This window comes from Episyrphus balteatus, chromosome 4 (assembly GCF_945859705.1).
Source record: "Episyrphus balteatus chromosome 4, idEpiBalt1.1, whole genome shotgun sequence".
NCBI lineage: Eukaryota > Metazoa > Arthropoda > Insecta > Diptera > Syrphidae > Episyrphus > Episyrphus balteatus.
The window spans coordinates 21,325,821-21,344,268 of NC_079137.1; the positions used below are offsets into that span (position 1 = coordinate 21,325,821).

Here is an 18,448-nt window from a genome sequence, read left to right on the forward strand (position 1 = left end):
TTGGTAAATATAAATAGAGCTCATACTTATTTCTTATACGTACACACATACATTGGTTAACCCTCAAAATTAAAATGGATTTTAAAAAGGACTATGAATACCTACATATGTCCCAATATTTATGGATCTTATCAATTTAATGTAACAATTCATATTTATGTACTTAAAAAAAAAAAAACAAAAAAAAACAGTATTCCAAGAACAGTTGAGCAAAAATTGCAAAAGAGATGATATTGATACAGAAATGTACATGCATATATAAGTGATTTTCTACATTTTTTACAGACTTCCAAAAAGGAGGAGGTATTCAATTCGTCTGTATTTTTTTTTTATTTTTTCACTTTATTCGAAAGCTGGTGCCTGCAGTGTGGTCCCATTTCAATATCGTCCAGTTATGGCTATAGAAACTATGAGAAAAACCATAAAACCCAGTTTTGATCCATGGAAGTCGGTTTTGTTTTTTTTTTTTTTTTGATACAAATGATTATTCAATTTCAAACTACATCAAAATCCAAATTGAAAAAAAGTACAAAAAAGGAAACTAGATGTTCTTTTTTGTTCCCCCTAGTAACATGTTTGTATATTTCTGTTATTTTTTAAAATAGCCGAGTCAAAAAGCTTGAAAATTTCAATTTTGACAAAGTTTTAAAAACAAAAACACTCAAACAATATTTAATATCCTTTCCGTGAAATAGCTCTTCGATCACATAGGTCCTGTCATTTTGCAAAAAAAAACTCTTTTCACAAACAATTGAAATTTCTAATGCAATCGATTCCTTCTAAGTCGAAAGTATTTGAATTTGATATTTCAAATAAAAAGGTGCATTGAGACGAACATACAAAAATATTTGTTTTGTCCCAAAAACGTGTGAAAAATACGTTTTTGTGATTTTCTCGGCTCCTGTTTATCTTGTTTTGTTGCTCTATAAAAAGTTATTAACGAAAACATGTAAAATTTTTGGATAGCCCAGTCATTTTAGTCATTTTTAAGCCCAATCTGCTGAAAAATTCCTACTGGGCTGAATTTTGGTATACAGCTTAATGACGGCTTTGTTATGAAGATGTGAAAAATCGACATTGATATCGTGTCCGCGTTAAGAGTTATAGGGGTCAAAAAGTCACAAAAACTGTTTTTTTACGATTTTCAGCAAAACGGTAAGTCTTATCAAAAAATTTTCAATGCAAGAATTGTAGACCAGATTATTATATATAAAAAGTGTCATGACACTTTTTTTCCTAAGACCCACCGTTTCTTAGGTATAACGATTCAAAAAGTTGAAGTTTAGTTGTAATCGTCATAATCCTATTCCTGAAAAAAAAACTCCTAACTGAAAAGTTCCTGAAATTTCATTATTTTTTTTAGCTTGAATTTCGTTCCTCAACTGTTAAGAATATGGGGAAACCAAAAAAAAATGGAAATTTTCGCCATTTTTCGGATTGGGGCCCTTCTCCCGAAACCATTTCCCTGGGAATTTTTGTTTAGAATATGTCTGAAAATATAAAGGGTGTGCAATAGAGAATGGACAACCCTAAAACGGCTTATAGCTACACTTATGATTGTTCTAAAAACAGATAGAAAAAAGTTCTATCGCAACCAGTTCATAAAATATGGACTTTTTTTCGTTCAGTGTATTTTAAATTTTATCATCTTATGTTTTCGTTCACTACAACCACGAATGAATGAATTTTATTTATTTCTTTTTTATAATTTTCTACAATAATTGGATGAGTACATAAACACTTTAAAAATTTCATATAGTCCAGTCAAGTTATACTTTTGCTGAGAAATAATTCGCAACTGCAATTTGTACTCAAAATATGAAAGTACACTAGTACAGGAACTAAACCCCCCATTTTCCGAACAAATGTCTGGACGACTTTGGCCGCCATTTTGTTTTGAACAGTTTTGCGACTATCGCTTGTAGTTCGGCTAGTTTTGGTCTTAGAGAAAAATGTTATGAGACAAAGTTGTAGCAAATTTTATTTCCCACAAAAAATGTTGAGTAAGTTTTTATTCTAAAACCTACCATTTAGGAGTTATAATGAATTTCGTAAAATGCTATGCTCACTTATTTTTTATATTCACCATAACTTTTTTTTCAAACTTTTATTAAAAAATTGTTGTTATAAAAGTTAAAGAGCTACTAATTATCTATGTTTGTCTCATACTAAGTTTTTTTGTCCGAGTTGCCGTTTCCTCACTAAAACAAAAATTCAATAAAAAAATTAGCAAAAACAGGGTGAGGGGAGAGTACGATAATTGTGGTGCCGAGATTTTATAACAGTTTTTTGAAGAAGGGTTCAATACAAGTATTTTTTACTATCGGAAGGTGGGTCTATCTCCCCCCGTTTATGCGGGAGGGGCAGTTTTCTAAAAAAAAACAGCCTAAAATAAAAAAAAATATTAAAAAACAACGGCAACACTTACAGTTATGAATGATACATTTTTCAAAAACCACAATTATATGCATTATTGTAGTTTTTAAATGGAGCTATTAAAATTTATAGTTTTTGAAATAATCGATCTCAAAGTTAAATTTAGGAAAAAAAAATTTTTTTTTAATCGATTATTTCAAAAACTATAAATTTTAATAGCTTCATTTAAAAACTACAATAATGCATATAATTGTGGCTTTTGAAAAATGTATCATTCATAACTGTAAGTGTTGCCGTTGTTTTTTAATATTTTTTTTTATTTTAGGCTGTTTTTTTTTTAGAAAACTACCCCTCCCGCATAAACGGGGGGAGATAGACCCCCCTTCCGATAGTAAAAAATACTTGTATTGAACCCTTCTTCAAAAAACTGTTATAAAATCTCGGCACCACAATTATCGTACTCTCCCCTCACCCTGTTTTTGCTAATTTTTTTATTGAATTTTTGTTTTAGTGAGGAAACGGCAACTCGGACAAAAAAACTTTGTATGAGACAAACATAGATAATTAGTAGTTCTTCAACTTTTATAACAACAATTTTTTAATAAAAGTTTGAAAAAAAAGTTATGGTGAATATAAAAAATAAGTGAGCATAGCATTTTACGAAATTCATTATAACTCCTAAATGGTAGGTTTTAGAATAAAAACTTACTCAACATTTTTTGTGGGAAATAAAATTTGCTACAACTTTGTCTCATAACATTTTTCTCTAAGACCAAAACTAGCCGAACTACAAGCGATAGTCGCAAAACTGTTCAAAACAAAATGGCGGCCAAAGTCGTCCAGACATTTGTTCGGAAAATGGGGGGTTTAGTTCCTGTACTAGTGTACTTTCATATTTTTAGTCCGAATTGCAGTTGCGAATTATTTCTCAGACCTCCATACAACCAAATCTAAAATGACTGGACTAATAGCTATTGCATGTTTTCGTAAAAAAAATTTTGAAATCTGTTTTTTGATGCAAAATGTAAAAAAAGTATTTTATGAAAAATTTTAAACACCTGTGGTATAAAATAAATCTATAGAAACCTTGGTGGCCAACTTTATTAAAAATATTCTGGTATAAGGAGAATATTTTTAAGAAAGATGGCCACCTAGGTTTCTATAGATTTATTTTATACCACAGGTGTTTAAAATTTTTCATAAAATAATTTTTTTACATTTTGCATCAAAAAACAGATTTCAAAATTTTTTTTACGAAAATGTGCAATAGCTATGAAATTTTTAAAGTGTTTATGTACTCATCCAATTATTGTAGAAAATTATAAAAAAAAGAAATAAATAAAATTCATTCATTCGTGGTTGTAGTGAACGAAAACATAAGATGATAAAATTTAAAATACACTGAACGAAAAAAAGTCCATATTTTATGAACTGGTTGCGATAGAACTTTTTTCTATCTGTTTTTAGAACAATCATAAGTGTAGCTATAAGCCGTTTTAGGGTTGTCCATTCTCTATTGCACACCCTTTATATTTTCAGACATATTCTAAACAAAAATTCCCAGGGAAATGGTTTCGGGAGAAGGGCCCCAATCCGAAAAATGGCGAAAATTTCCATTTTTTTTTTGGTTTCCCCATATTCTTAACAGTTGAGGAACGAAATTCAAGCTAAAAAAAATAATGAAATTTCAGGAACTTTTCAGTTAGGAGTTTTTTTTTCAGGAATAGGATTATGACGATTACAACTAAACTTCAACTTTTTGAATCGTTATACCTAAGAAACGGTGGGTCTTAGGAAAAAAAGTGTCATGACACTTTTTATATATAATAATCTGGTCTACAATTCTTGCATTGAATATTTTTTGATAAGACTTACCGTTTTGCTGAAAATCGTGAAAAACCAGTTTTTGTGACCTTTTGACCCCTATAACTCTTAACGCGGACACGATATCAATGTCGATTTTTCACATCTTCATAACAAAGCCGTCATTAAGCTTTCAGCCCAGTAGGAATTTTTCCGCAGATAAAACCTAAAATTACTGGACTAGGAGATGATCGTGAGTCTTACATTTTTTTTCAGTTCAGGTATATCTGAGCAGAGGCGGATTTACAAATTTTTAAGGTATAGGCTTTTCAGTTTTTGCCGCCCTTGCCAGTTCATTTTTTTTTTATATACCTCGCTTAGAAAGTGTACCTCTCAAACAAATTTTTACGTTATAGCAAATTACTCGAAAACGGCTCTAACGATTTTGATTTAACTTTGCAGACGTAATACTCAAAGCAATCTCAAATAAGTCAAATAACAAAAAAAAATTTCATTTTATAAAATTTTACCCTAAATGGCGGATTTCTTAAGAAAAAAAAATTTATTTAAAAAAAGTTATTTATGGAATATTCTCAACAATGTTATACCATTTTGAAAAGAGAATTGAACACACCAACTTTTTAGGTAACTTGCCGAAACATCGTAGTGCATTTTTTTTACACTACGGTTCATTGAATTAGAGTCATGTAAAAAATTTAAGTACTTAGTTGGGCAAAAAAGTAATATATTTGCTTTAAAACTGATGCAGCTGAGTTAAAGTTTTTGAATGCATATGGCAGCAGGGTTATTCACGGTTCCGTAACAAAAGGAAAAAATGAGAAAAATTAAGATTTGTAGTCACGGCACATGAAAAACCGCCACAGGGTGACCATTTTTTCGAATTTTTTTCGAATGCCCATAACTCACAAAATATATGGCTGCGATTTTTTTAATTATTTTTCTGATGACTGTCACCACCTACCCTATCTACCGTTTTCGTTTCGACGTTAACTTTTGGGACACCCTGTATATTTATAAACAAGCCAGGTCGTAGCCTCCAACCAGTTGTTGGACTGGCATGTATGGATTGTTAGTGGGAAAAGGGGAATACATTCACCCCTATTACGTAAGTCGTTTGTACTAAAACGACACAAAAAACGACTCACTCTGGACGCTTAATGGCTAAAACAGATGTGCGGCACATCTGCACGCATCGCTGCATGCAGCGCAGCACCCAAAATACATGTGCATCACTTTTTAAATTATTGATGCCGATTTATGTCAAAAAAAATTGATAACCTTGATATTTTTTATAATTTTTTTTTGGAAGAAACAATAAAAATGGATTATAAGCGGTTAACGTGGAAGAAATAATTGAATTTATAAAACAAAACAAGATGGTTATGTTTTTTTTATGAATTCAATTAGTTCTTCCATTTTAAGAAAATCAAAACGAACGTTATTTGAATTTTTGAATGATAGATTGTGTCAACTGCCAATATCAGTAATGCCAAACAGCAAGTATTTTGTATTTTTTTTTAAACTTGGCATGGAATTTAGAAATAGAGAAATGATGCAGCTCTGCGCTGCATGCAGATTTTTCTCCCATAAGAGCCCGTGTTATTTTATTTCGCTGCAGAGAAAAAACTGCACGTCTGTTTTGACCATAAGTAAAGCAATTATCGTGTCATAGAAAAGAGGGGCGAAGGGCGAAGGGGACTGCCAAGATACATTTCTAATTTAAGACAAATTGTAGCTCCCAGAGCAAGTCATTTAAGTATACAAACGACTTACGTAATAAGGGGGATTTTCTCATACAAAGTATGAGCTAAAGGCGCAAATGCCGATTACTAGTTGAGGGGCGGGGAACTTGCTGTTTTAGTCTAGAATATGGAATGTGCAATGACTAATAAGAGAAAAAAGTCATTGGACATTTTTTTTAAAGAATTCTATCTGGAAGACATCAGAAAGTCGTCATGGAAAAATTTTTTTGACTTCTATGAGGTAAACAGATCGATTGCCGAATTTGCTCCAGGCTACTCAGCCTTCTGGTAAATCCGCCTCTGCATCTGAGCGAAAAAGTTCTTATCATAACATTGATACAACTCTAAATTTCCTACATTTAGGTATACTAAGTTTTCTTCAATATTTTGGTTGGCTACAATGATAATACTGCTCAAAAAAATTTAACTTCTTTTTTGGCAGAAGAACCAAAATATACTTTTCTGAATATTTTTGGGGTGCTGATTTTGAATCCGAAGTCAGAAAAAATGTATTGGCCTTAGTTTTTGAAATATTACCGTAATAAATTGTTTTTGAGTTTGAGCTGTAATTTTTAGCAATTTATTTGAGAATCATTTGTAATGGTGTCTATAAGAACTACTTGGCTCTTTCCAAAAACTGTTTAAATCTTTCCTATATCTCTTTTATTGACCGAGATATCTTAGGTTTAAGCTTACCTATAAGCCAAAGACTAACTCAAATTAATCTTAAACTTAAGATATCTCGGCCAATAAAAGAGATATCGGAAAGATTTAAACAGATTTGGGAAGAAGAAAGGCAGTTGTTATAAACACCATTACAAATGATTCCGAAATAAATTGCTACACACTAAAACTCAACATCAAAAACAATAAAAAAAGAAACGTTTTTTTGCGTTTTATAACGGCAGTATTTCAAAAACTAAGGTCAATAGGTACATTTTTTCTGATGATGACGATGAGAACTTTTTCGCTTAGATGAACCTAAACTGAAAAAAAAAATGTAAAACTCACGATCATCTCCAAAAATTTAACATGTTTCGTCAATTACTTTTTATAGAGCAACATTACAAAAAAAAATTATTTAATAAAAAAATTTTAGAATACGTTTTTCTACAAAACAAGACAAAAAAAATCCGTTCTACGATAAACAGGAGCCAAGAAAATCACAAAAACGCATTTTTCAAAACGGCGGCCAAACTACAGGTTTTTGGGACAAAAAAATATTTTTTATGTTCGTCTTAATTCAATGCGTTTTTTTTTTAATTAGGGAAAACAAAAATGTAAATTGTGACAGAAGGCTATGCGCGCTACTCTTCATGTTTTCAGAAACAGGACGAAGCAGTTCGTTCGATTTTGACATAAGCCCATACGCGCATATGCCGATTATAGCTGGGCCTTAAGTAGTAATTTAGTTTTAAAATTCAGTACTCTTTTTTATTTTTAAACAAAAAAAGAAAACCGGATCCCAAAATATCTTGTCATTTTCGAGAAATTAACGAAAAAACCAAAACTACATTTTTAAAAGAAACCTGGGGTCAAATTACGGCACACTACGATCATACGTTAACGTTTTTACTATTTGTGTCTCTATTTAATTGGTAGAAAAAGATAGGAACACATAGCAACCGTACGTTAAAGAACGTATGCCGTTATTCGACCCCTGTTTATTTGTTTGCTTTAACGTGGCTGGACTTAATGATAAATTAATTTATGAAACATTAACCTTTCTTCTATTATTTTTTTAACATTCAGACTTGAATGAGGATACAACAAAGTGACACAGTATTGTATTATAGTCCAGTAATTTTAGGTTTTATCTGCGGAAAAATTCCTACTGGGCTGAATTTTGGTATACAGCTTAATAACGGCTTTGTTATGAAGATGTGAAAAATCGACATTGATATCGTGTCCGCGTTAAGAGTTATAGGGGTCAAAAAGTCACGAAAAGTTTTTCGCAAATATCTCGCGACCTATTGATCGGAGGTCATCAAAGGTCACATAAAAATTGATGGTCGTGAAATTATCTACAACATATGCCCAACACATTTTTCTGTGAAATGAACCGTTTCGCGAGTAAAGCGCAGAGAAGGTGACTAGATTGCACTCACATACGAAAAAATACATATTTTTGGTTTGTTTTGCATGATTTTTGAGGTTTTTATCGAAGTAGCTTAAATTTTTTAAGTTTTATTAACTTATCTTATTACGTAAATACGAACTTACTAAAAAAAATAAAAATGTACACATTGGTATAAAAAATATTATGCAAAAGGGGGAACCACATTTTTTGGAAATTTTGTATGTTTCCCTTTTTTGTACAATAAGTGCCTTAATTATTAAGAACACACTTTTTAAACATGGTTCAATTTTAGTTTTGAGCTTGGTATAAACCTTAAATTACCATTAAGGTATTCTGCAACTTTTCTCTTGAGAAGCTCTAAACGACATTTTCTATGGAATTCATGTTTGGAAAATTGATAACAAGCTCAAAACTAAAATTGAACCATGTTTAAAAAGTGTGTTCTTAATAATGAAGGCACTTATTGTACAAAAAAGGGAAACATACAACATTTCCAAAAAACGGGGTTCCCCCTTTTGCATAATATTTTGTATCCCAATGTGTACATTTTTATTTTTTTTAGTTAATCCGTATTTAAGTAATAAGATAACTGAATAAAACTAAAAAAAATTAAGCTACTTCGATAAAAGCCTCAAAAATCGAGCAAAATAAACCAAAAATATGTACTTTTTCGTATGTGAGTGCAATCTAGTCACCTTCTCTGCGCTCTACTCGCGAAACGGTTCATCTTACAGAAAAATGTGCTGGGCATATGTTGTAGATAATTTCACGACCATCAATTTGTATATAACCTCTGATGACCTCCGATCAATAGGTCGCGAGATATTTGCGAAAAACTTTTCGTGACCTTTTGGCCCCTATAACTCTTAACGCGGACACGATATCAATGTCGATTTTTCACATCTTCATAACAAAGCCGTCATTAAGCTATATACCAAAATTCAGCCCTGTAGGAATTTTTCCGCAGATTGGGCTTAAAAATGACTAAAATGACTGGGCTATTAGTATCCCTGAATTTATCAACTTTTTTTTATTGATAACACATGAAAACTGACCTCAGATTTTTTTCTTACTATGTCTGTGGCGCCCGCAGCCCATGGATTCTAGCTGTAAGGGGTTAATTCAATAAAACCGCAATTTTTTTTATGAAAAAAGGAACAACAAACAATAATGTAGGTACATATATCCCTATGATAAATCAATGACAAGAAAATACAAATATGAAGGAAGAAAATTCAAATGGTATCTAGGGAAAAATCATTCTCATAAAACCTTTAAAAATCAAAGAATATAATTTAAAAACCCCTTTTTTATTAAAACAGCTTGCGAACATATTATTTTAGTGTTTTTCATTAAAATAAAATAATTGTATTGCCTTAGGGCTCTTACACATAGAATCTTTGGGCGGCGGGCGCCCTGGGCATAGTAGGAAAAATTCTCAGGTCAGTTTTCAGGTGTTATCAATGAAAAAAGTTGATCAATTCAAGGCTAATCCAATATGTGACATTTTATTGTATTTTCATTCAAGTCTGAATGTTTAAAAAATAATACACGAAAGGTCAATGTTTCATAAATTAATTTATCAACAAGTGCAGCCACGTAAAAACAAAAAATAAAGAGGTTTCTTTTTAAAAGGATAATTCCATGGAAAAGTGGAAAAGAATTTTGAACAAATTATACAGTAGGGTGTGTCAAAGTGCTCAACTATGGAATTTTCAAATGCTTTTAAAAGTTGCATTGTATATCAAAATTTAATTCTGCGTTTAAGATTTTCATTTTTATTAATATCTTTGGCTCATTCAAAATAAAGAAAGAAATCGAAGAAATTTGGATTTTTAGAGATTTTTGAAACATGTTTTTTTTTTTAATTGCACCGTTTGGATACAAAAAAAAATATTAAATATTTTTAGGCTTTCTCGTGAAAGATAATTCCAAGAAAACACTTTTAAGTTTATCTTTGTTAAAATTGAATAAAGAAGCTGCGAAATAATAAGCAAAAGAAAAAAACAATTTTTCATATAAAATCGTTTTTTTCTTAACAACTTCAACCGATTTGAGCGAGCCAAAGACGAACGATATTTTAATTTTTTTTGAAATACCTTTTATTAAACCTTAGACCTTAATACAACTTTTTACCACTATTACATTGCAAAATTTAAGTCCTTTTTTTGCGCCATACAAAAGTGACACACCCTATTATACAGACTTTTTTACTTTTTCCAATAGAAAATTACAATTTACAAATGTCAACTCTTTGCTATGTTGTAAGAATATATTCTTTGTTATATTCCCTTATTCATTATTAAATTCAAAAAGTATAAATAATCTTACAGCATTTTTAATACATGGGGGTCGAAACACCCCTACTTTCAATCATGATAAGACTAAAAAGTAAAAAATAAAGTACATAGTTTAAAAAAGCTAAAAATTACCTTTTATCACGCACTTAAAACAAAAAAATAATTTAATTGACTTATTGGAAATGGTAACATCAAAAAGCGTAGATCGCATTTTTGGTACGTGTATCTACTTTTGTGAAGTTTGAACAAAGCGCTTTACGCTTTTTGATCTAACCATTTCCAATAAGTCAATTTATTTTATAGTTTTAAGTGCGTGATAAAAGCATATGGGAAAAAAGAGCCCACAGAAAACAAGATGAATCTAATAGTGACGATGACAATATCCCCTTATGATTGCTAAAATATATAACTAAGCTTTGTTACACAATATTTGACTTAAAAATTACTTTAATAAAATTGCATTTGTTCTTTATTCTTGCAACAATAAATCGCAGGTAACATAAGTTACCAAATTAATGTAACCTGAGTTGGTGCGGGGAACTAAGTCCACGGGAACTAAGTCCACGGGAACTAAGTCCACTGAGGTTGTTAGTTCCCACTAAGTGGGAACGAAACCCATTTTAGTAAAGTGGAGTAAGTTCTCATGCTAGGTGGGAATCTAATTCCGTAAAAAACGTGTGGTTTTCGTTCCCTCTGAATGTTAACTTAATTCCCATTTCACCAAGAAGAAGTTAAATAAGAAGAAAAAGAGTCGCGAGTTTTTAATTTGACTTTTTCATTTCGGAAAATAAAAATTCGCGCGAATTTTTATTTTCACACCTCAAAATTGATTCTCCCCTGGGCAAAATTTGTTTCCGCTTCGCGTTTGGGTTGTACAAATTAAAAAGATTCTCATGTTAGCAAATGTTTTTCCACTTCACCCTGTTATCAACTCAAAAAGAATACATATCAAATATATTTTCGAAAAGACTTTCACTTTCCATGATCTTATTTTGTCACGATGCTATTTCTACTAACCATTAAGTTTGCCAACTTCTTTTTTGTTTTTCAACATCTTGTAATTGTGCTTTGCATTGGACTAGGTACTACCGACAAAAATGAATCAAGACCGGTTCTACTGTTTCAGTTCTACTATTTCATCAGCAGTGGTCATATTAACTTGTCTCTTCAGGTACTTATACGAAAAAATAAAAAAAAAGTACATGTGGGAAATGAGTGCCGAAATATTTTTTTTGGGACTTATGTCTCAGTAGTGAGGGACATACCTAAGTCCCGAATTCGATTCTAGTAAAGTGGGACATAAATTCCGAAAAATCTGGACTCATGCCCTTGCGCGTTTTTTTTTTTACTAAAAAGTACTTTTACGAACAATCACGCTTATTTGATTACTTTCGTTTTTCGTTATTAAATCGTTGTTGGAAATAAATTCTCTTTTAATTTTTTTTGAGTGTGTACTAGGTTCCCATTAGAGAGTGGAATTCAATCCCACCTTGAATTTGAAAGAAAACCACTTCACTAAAGTGGATTTCGTTCCCACTCAATGAGAACGAAGTCCCTCAGTGGACTTAGTTCCCGTGGACTTAGTTCCCTGCACCACCTGAGTTACCTAAATATTTTTAAATTTTTCATCGAAATATTGAATAAATGTTTGGTTTTGTGGTTTTAAAAGCTTGTAATTTTGTATGTACCTATGGAATCTTCATTAAAAACAAATTGAGGTTCTAAATTTCACAGCAAAACTTCATACTGCCTAGGACTCGTGTCCGATTTTTGTAACGTGAGTAACCAACAGACTTTTATTTTTCAAAAGCAAATGTTAAAAATAAAGAAAAATGTTTTGCATAATTATGAAGGTAATAGTTATGCTAAATTTATGGAGAGTATTTTCGTATCAATTTATTGTTAGTTACAAAAGCAGTTTTTGTTTTTTGTTAATTCCTCGAAAATGACAAGATATTTTTGGATCCGGATTTTTTTTTTGTTTAGAACCAAAAAAGAGCATTGAATTTTATAAACTACATACTGTATGTCCGTAATACATGGATAGCCTCACCCATAGTACTTTTAAAAATTATCTATTTTTTGTACTTTTTAGATGCGAACATATTGTAATTTTATCAAAGCAGCAAGAAGACACTACTGTGTCAGGGGCGCAGACAAGTTTTAATTGATTTCTTGAAGTTAACGGTGTTTTTTTAGAACTACATACACTACTGGAAAAAATTAAGGGATCAAAAAAAATTCTAAATTTTTGGGCAAATTTCAACAGGCCGTAACTTCGAAAGAAATGGTCGTACAAGAAATCGATAAAGAAGGAAATTGTAGCTCCAAGTGTCTAGTTTTTGGATTAGAACTTTAAAAATTTTTAACCTCCGCGGTTTTTGAGTAATCGTAGAAAAACCAGCAACAAAAAAATTTTCAAAATTTTTTTAGTTTTTTTTTTGGTCTACGGGCGTGGAAAATTTTTTTTTAGCTTAACCACTATAAGGATCGGATACTTTGTTCATTTAGCTTTAATTTGGTTTTTTGAACACCTCGATACGTCCACTTCTCGCCGAGATATCGGTCTTCAAATGGAAAAAAATCCTTTGTGTTTGATTATCGATATCTCAGCAACCAATGATCGCACAGAAAGTTAAAGGTGGGTTTCAAGAACTTGAATGAATTCTCCTTAACGGCTAGCCATTGCTTTTCCAAAAAAAAATGTTTTTCTTATTTTCACATGAATTTGAAAATGCAACAAAAAAAGGACTTTTGGTGGTTTTTTGGAAAATCGAGCGCTAGATCGAAAATATTGAGGAAACCGCAAATGTTAAGTGTGCATTTTACAGTTCAATATGTCCACAAAAATCCTACAAAAAATCAAATTAATCCAGCCAGCCGTTTTTTTGTTTCACTCGATCGAATTTTTGAAAAAATTAAAGGATCACGTTTTTGCTCTGAAAAGCTCAATTTTCTTTTCTCATTTTGTAATGAGAAAAAAAATTGTTTTTCCTAGCTTTTTCCACATTTTTGCTCCAGAAAAAGCTTAAATTTAAAACAAAACAAAATTCAAAAAAAAAAAAAAAGATTTAAAAAAATAAAATTTTTTTGAATTTTTTTCTCTTGAAAAGTAGACCAAAAAAAAAAACTAAAAAAATTTTGAAAATTTTTTTGTTGCTGGTTTTTCTACGATTACTCAAAAACCGCGGAGGTTAAAAATTTTTAAAGTTCTAATCCAAAAACTAGACACTTGGAGCTACAATTTCCTTCTTTATCGATTTCTTGTACGACCATTTCTTTCGAAGTTCTGTTGAAATTTGCCCAAAAATTTGGAATTTTTTTTTGATCCCTTAATTTTTTCCAGTAGTGTATTTGTTGAATGTCAAAAATATAGACGTTTTTTTGTAACATCGGGATAGCCTCACCCCATTTATTTTAGCTTAACCGAAAGTTATTTGATAATTTTCTTAACAAAATCAATTTTTTGTTATTTTACGAAGTTAAACATAGAATTTGAAAGCTTCTAGCGCCCACTATTTGTCAGAAAAACGACTATTTAAAGAATAATCAAGAAATTTCAACAGATCTGATGAAATGTTATCCCAGGGGGCTTGGATGCCATCATTTGACGTCTCTTTCTTTAGACACAGCTTTCTATATTCATAAACGGTACATTTTAGTTGATTTCACACTTTTACCGTTACATTTGAAGCTGTAGGAAAAATGATTGCCAACTTAGTTTTTGTTAACTTTGGATTTTTTTTTCACGTTTTTATCCATAATTTGTGGGAGACGGAGCAGTGTTCTTCTAAAAAAATTATTTGTAGGACTTTAATATTATCCTGGCATTAATTTTAAGTCCATTTAAATTTGGTTTTATAAGGTCGGGCCATTACTTTACAACTGACAAAAACAGAAAGTACTCAGTCATGAACAAATTTCAGGCCATATCAATAGTTCTTGTTTTAACGCTATGAAAACAATTTATAAAGGTTTTAAAAAGTTATTTGTATTAAAAATGTTTCAATATTGATAGATAAACCGATAAACTACATAGTTGAAAGTCACAACAAAACTCGAAGAAAAAAGACTATTAACGCACGAGACAAAAAATCTTTTTTTTTTCGGTACTTTCTGTTTTTGTTAGTTGTAAAGTAATGGTTTGATATCTTGAAAATCAATTAAAACTTGTCTGCATCCCTGACACAGTAGTGTCTACTTGCTGCTCAGTTAAAATTACAATAATGTTCGCAACTAAAAAGTACACAAAATAGATGATATTTAAAAGTACTATGGGTGAGGCTATCCATGTGTTACGGACAGTATATTATTCCTTAATAACATACAATTTTGAAATAAAATAGTTTTAAAATATTTATTTAAAATTTGATTTTTAATAATTCTTTTTTTTTTTTTTTAAAGTCAATCTTTTTTAAATAGCCCCTCCTGTCTACACGAGGGAGAATAGACCCTCCCTCGCATACGTTTTTTTTCTTGTCTCTCGACCCAACCTACACGTTCTTGCTTTTTTGCACATTTCTCCTGAATACCACGTACCTGAAATAAATTAAACATTATTCAATAAAGTCGAAATTTATATGTTTGCATAAGTCCTTGCAAGGTTAGGGGAAAGATTCTATGTACGATTACATCGGCGCACAGTGCGCAATTTTGCCAATCTAGCGGAACTTAATTCGTGGATCCAAGTACACTTAACTTTGTTATGCAAACCAGTTTAACTGAGTTAAATATGTATTTCTACAAAATTTCAAAATTATATATCTAATTAGATGTCCGATATGTGGTCTAGTATACGAGGACACATGTACCACAATAGGTGGGTAGGAACCGACATCGAGCAAACGATTTTGGGAGTTTTTTCGCAAGCTATCTACATACAGGTTGTCCCGAAATGAGATAAGAAGATTTTGAGGGATGATTCTTGGGTATATTCTAAGAAAAAATTTGTCTACAGTAACTCTCTATCTGCAAAGTTGCTACCCTTTAGCGATGATTTAAGAACACGCTTACTTTGGTATGCCTTTACTCATGTTAATGTTAATAACTCCGTTAATACTTAAAATAAAAACTTAATTAATGTCTTGATTTTTAGAAGAAATGCTCTTCTTTGTACCTGCATTTAAAAAACGTAAACATCTTTTTTTATTGCTCACATATTAATTATTTTTTAATGGAATTATTTATTTTTAAATGGAATTATTTTTTTCTTACCCATAATAATTTTCGACTTTGGGGGCGATTTTCTTCGATAAATGTATTCTAAACATATTGTTTTATAAATTCATTCTTATGAAGAAAACAATAATGAACAAAAATGTTGTTTACCAGTTTGCCAGAAAAATCATAGATTTTATGATATTTAGGAAAACCTGCACCAGGTAAAATCTCTAAAAAATGTGTTTTTTTGCTTTAGTAAAAATTGGTACGAATCAAAAATTTTTTTTTGTAGTTTAAGTTTATTTCTGTTTAAGACCTAGTTACAACAAATTATTTAAAAGTTGATTTTGTGTGCTTGATAGAGCCCTTTTTTGGCAAACTGGTAAACAACATTTTTGTTCATTTTTGTTTTCTTCAGAAGAATAAATTTATTTTTGTAGTTTAAGTTTATTTCTGTTTAGGACCTAGTTACAACAAATTATTTAAAAGTTAATTTTGTGTGCTTGATAGAGCCTTTTTTTGGCAAACTGGTAAACAACATTTTTGTTCATTATTGTTTTCTTCAGAAGAATAAATTTATAAACTATTGAATTTATTCTTCTTTATTGAAGAAAATCGGCCCCAAAGTTGTAACGAACGTCATCGACCTAAATCGGAAAAAGAAAAAATCCCAAAGCCGATTCCGCCAACCTCTTATCACTTCTACTGGCTTTCCTGACCTAAGCCACAGGAACCTTAGGCCAAAAGTGATGAAAGGGTGTCTAGGCACTTGCAGCTCAGGCAAAATTGAACTCCCGGTAGCTCAACGACGGGTGAGGGTTCTTGCTGCTAGCCCCAGACATGGGTTATTTTTTTTTTACTGCCTGCCTAGACACCCTTTCATCACTTTTGGCCTAAGGTTCCTGTGGCTTAGGTCAGGAAAGCTAGTAGAAGTGATAAGAGGTTGGCGGAATCGGCTTTGGGATTTTTTCTTTTTCCGATTTAGGTCGATGACGTTCGTTACAGGTGGCGCACAATGGGACCAAACGACCAAAACCATCTCAAAATTGGTTTTAACAAATGTGATCATTTCAAAAAAGTAATGATTGTTAAACATAATAGAAATGTGCGCAATTATGATAGCATACATTGTTTTTAATATATTTTGGATAAAAGTACTTAAAATGAGTCTCGAACCTTACATTTCAATTGTTATTGTTTTTCGTCCTATTTTATATAACAGTTTAAACTTAGTTTTCTCAGAAGTTTGTGAAGAAACCTTATAAGTGTTGTATATCAATAAAAAGGTTAGAATCTCTACTTTATAAATCCGTTATTTGTTTTTGAATGTACCTTAAATTGATTGTTTAAAAATAATAACAATTAATGGGAAGTAATTTGGCCAACTTTAATTTTCAATTGTAGATTTCTCCTTTGCCGACGACTGCCGATGTCGAGTTATGAATGAATTTAGAATCTCATTTTACTCAAAATTAAGGAATAAAAATAAAATTTTGCGCATATTTGTGCCATTTTGATTTACGGTCAAAAATGTATAAAATAAAAATTTTCCAAAAATGTTTGCAAGTCTTTTTTTTACTGTCATCTACAGGGTGTCTCAAAATTAATGATTCAAATATTCTGACAGGCTATTTAAAGGGCTCTTAAAATTTGGTAACTTGTTTATCCCAAATATTTACGGTTTTCGATTAAATGCACTCCTTGTGAAATTACGAAAAATTCCTACTTTAAAACAGTATTTTGCTTCCCCTGTTCATAATTTATTTTTGTTTTTTTACAAATCTGTCCCTAAAACAATAATTGACAGTTAGGAACAATTGACAAATAAAAAAAAAATTATTTCGCTACAAATAAGTTTAAACAAAAGCCTATGTTTCTTATTGTTTTTTTTTTTTTACTCTGAAAAACCTTGTTTTGTTGAATTCAAATTATAGTATCTTTCATTATAACTTCAATTTCCGAATTTTGTATACTTTTTTTAAAAACTTTGGTAACTAGGCAAGTTACAAAAATGATAAACCAGTTTCAAAATGTACAATTTATTTTTTAGGGTGTTGCTCTAAAATAAAAGTAAGAAATTGAGTTTCATTTGTAGCGATATGGCGAACAAAATAAATAATGTTTTGATTAAATAACACTGGTCAACAAAATTTAACTTTTTTTTTGCCACAAGAACCAAAATATACTTTTCTAGTAGTTTTTGGGGTGCTGAACCCGAATCTGAAGTCAGAAAAATTTGATTAGCCTCCGTTTTTGAAATATTTCCGTTATAAAATGCTAAAAAACGTCATTTTGGCTGTTTTCGAGGTTCTGTTTTTATGTGGGGTAATTCATTACAAACAAATTTGTAACGGTTATTATAAGAACAGATATTCTTCTTTCAAAAACTGTTTAAATTTTCCCGATATCTCTTTTATTGCTCGAGATATCTTAAGTTTCATTTAATAAGCCAAAGAGAAACTAAACTTAATCTAAAGTTCAAGTCACTGGTCACAGAATTTTTGCCACAAGAACCAAAATATACTTTTCTCAAGGTTTTCGAGCTGCTAAACTCAAATCTGCAATCGGAAAAATTCTATTAGCCTCCGTTCTAGAAATATAACCGTTATAAAAAAAACCCTTTTTTTGCATTTTATAACGGTAATATTTCAAGAACGAAGGCTAATAGAATTTTTCTGATTGTGGATTCGAGTTCAGCAACCCAAAAACCTTCAGAAAAGTATATTTTGATTCTTGTGGCAAAAAAAGTTTAATTTGGTTGGCCAGTGTTGTTTCTGAATGAAAGACCACTACTTAAATTTTAAATATCTCGGGCAATAAAAGAGATATCGGGAAAATTTAAACAGTTTTTGAAAGAAGAATATCTGTTCTTATAATAACCGTTACAAATTTGTTTGTAATGAATTACCGCATATAAAAACAGAACCTCGAAAACAGCCAAAATTACGTTTTTTGACATTTTCTAA

General features: G+C 30.8%; 1 protein-coding gene across 50 annotated transcripts in view; it reads right to left on the reverse strand.

Moving 5' to 3' along the window:
• The window catches only part of LOC129918435 (sodium channel protein para), a 559,170-nt gene that overhangs the window by 418,327 nt on the left and 122,395 nt on the right, over positions 1-18,448 (reverse strand). The gene's annotated exons all lie outside the window — the stretch shown is intronic.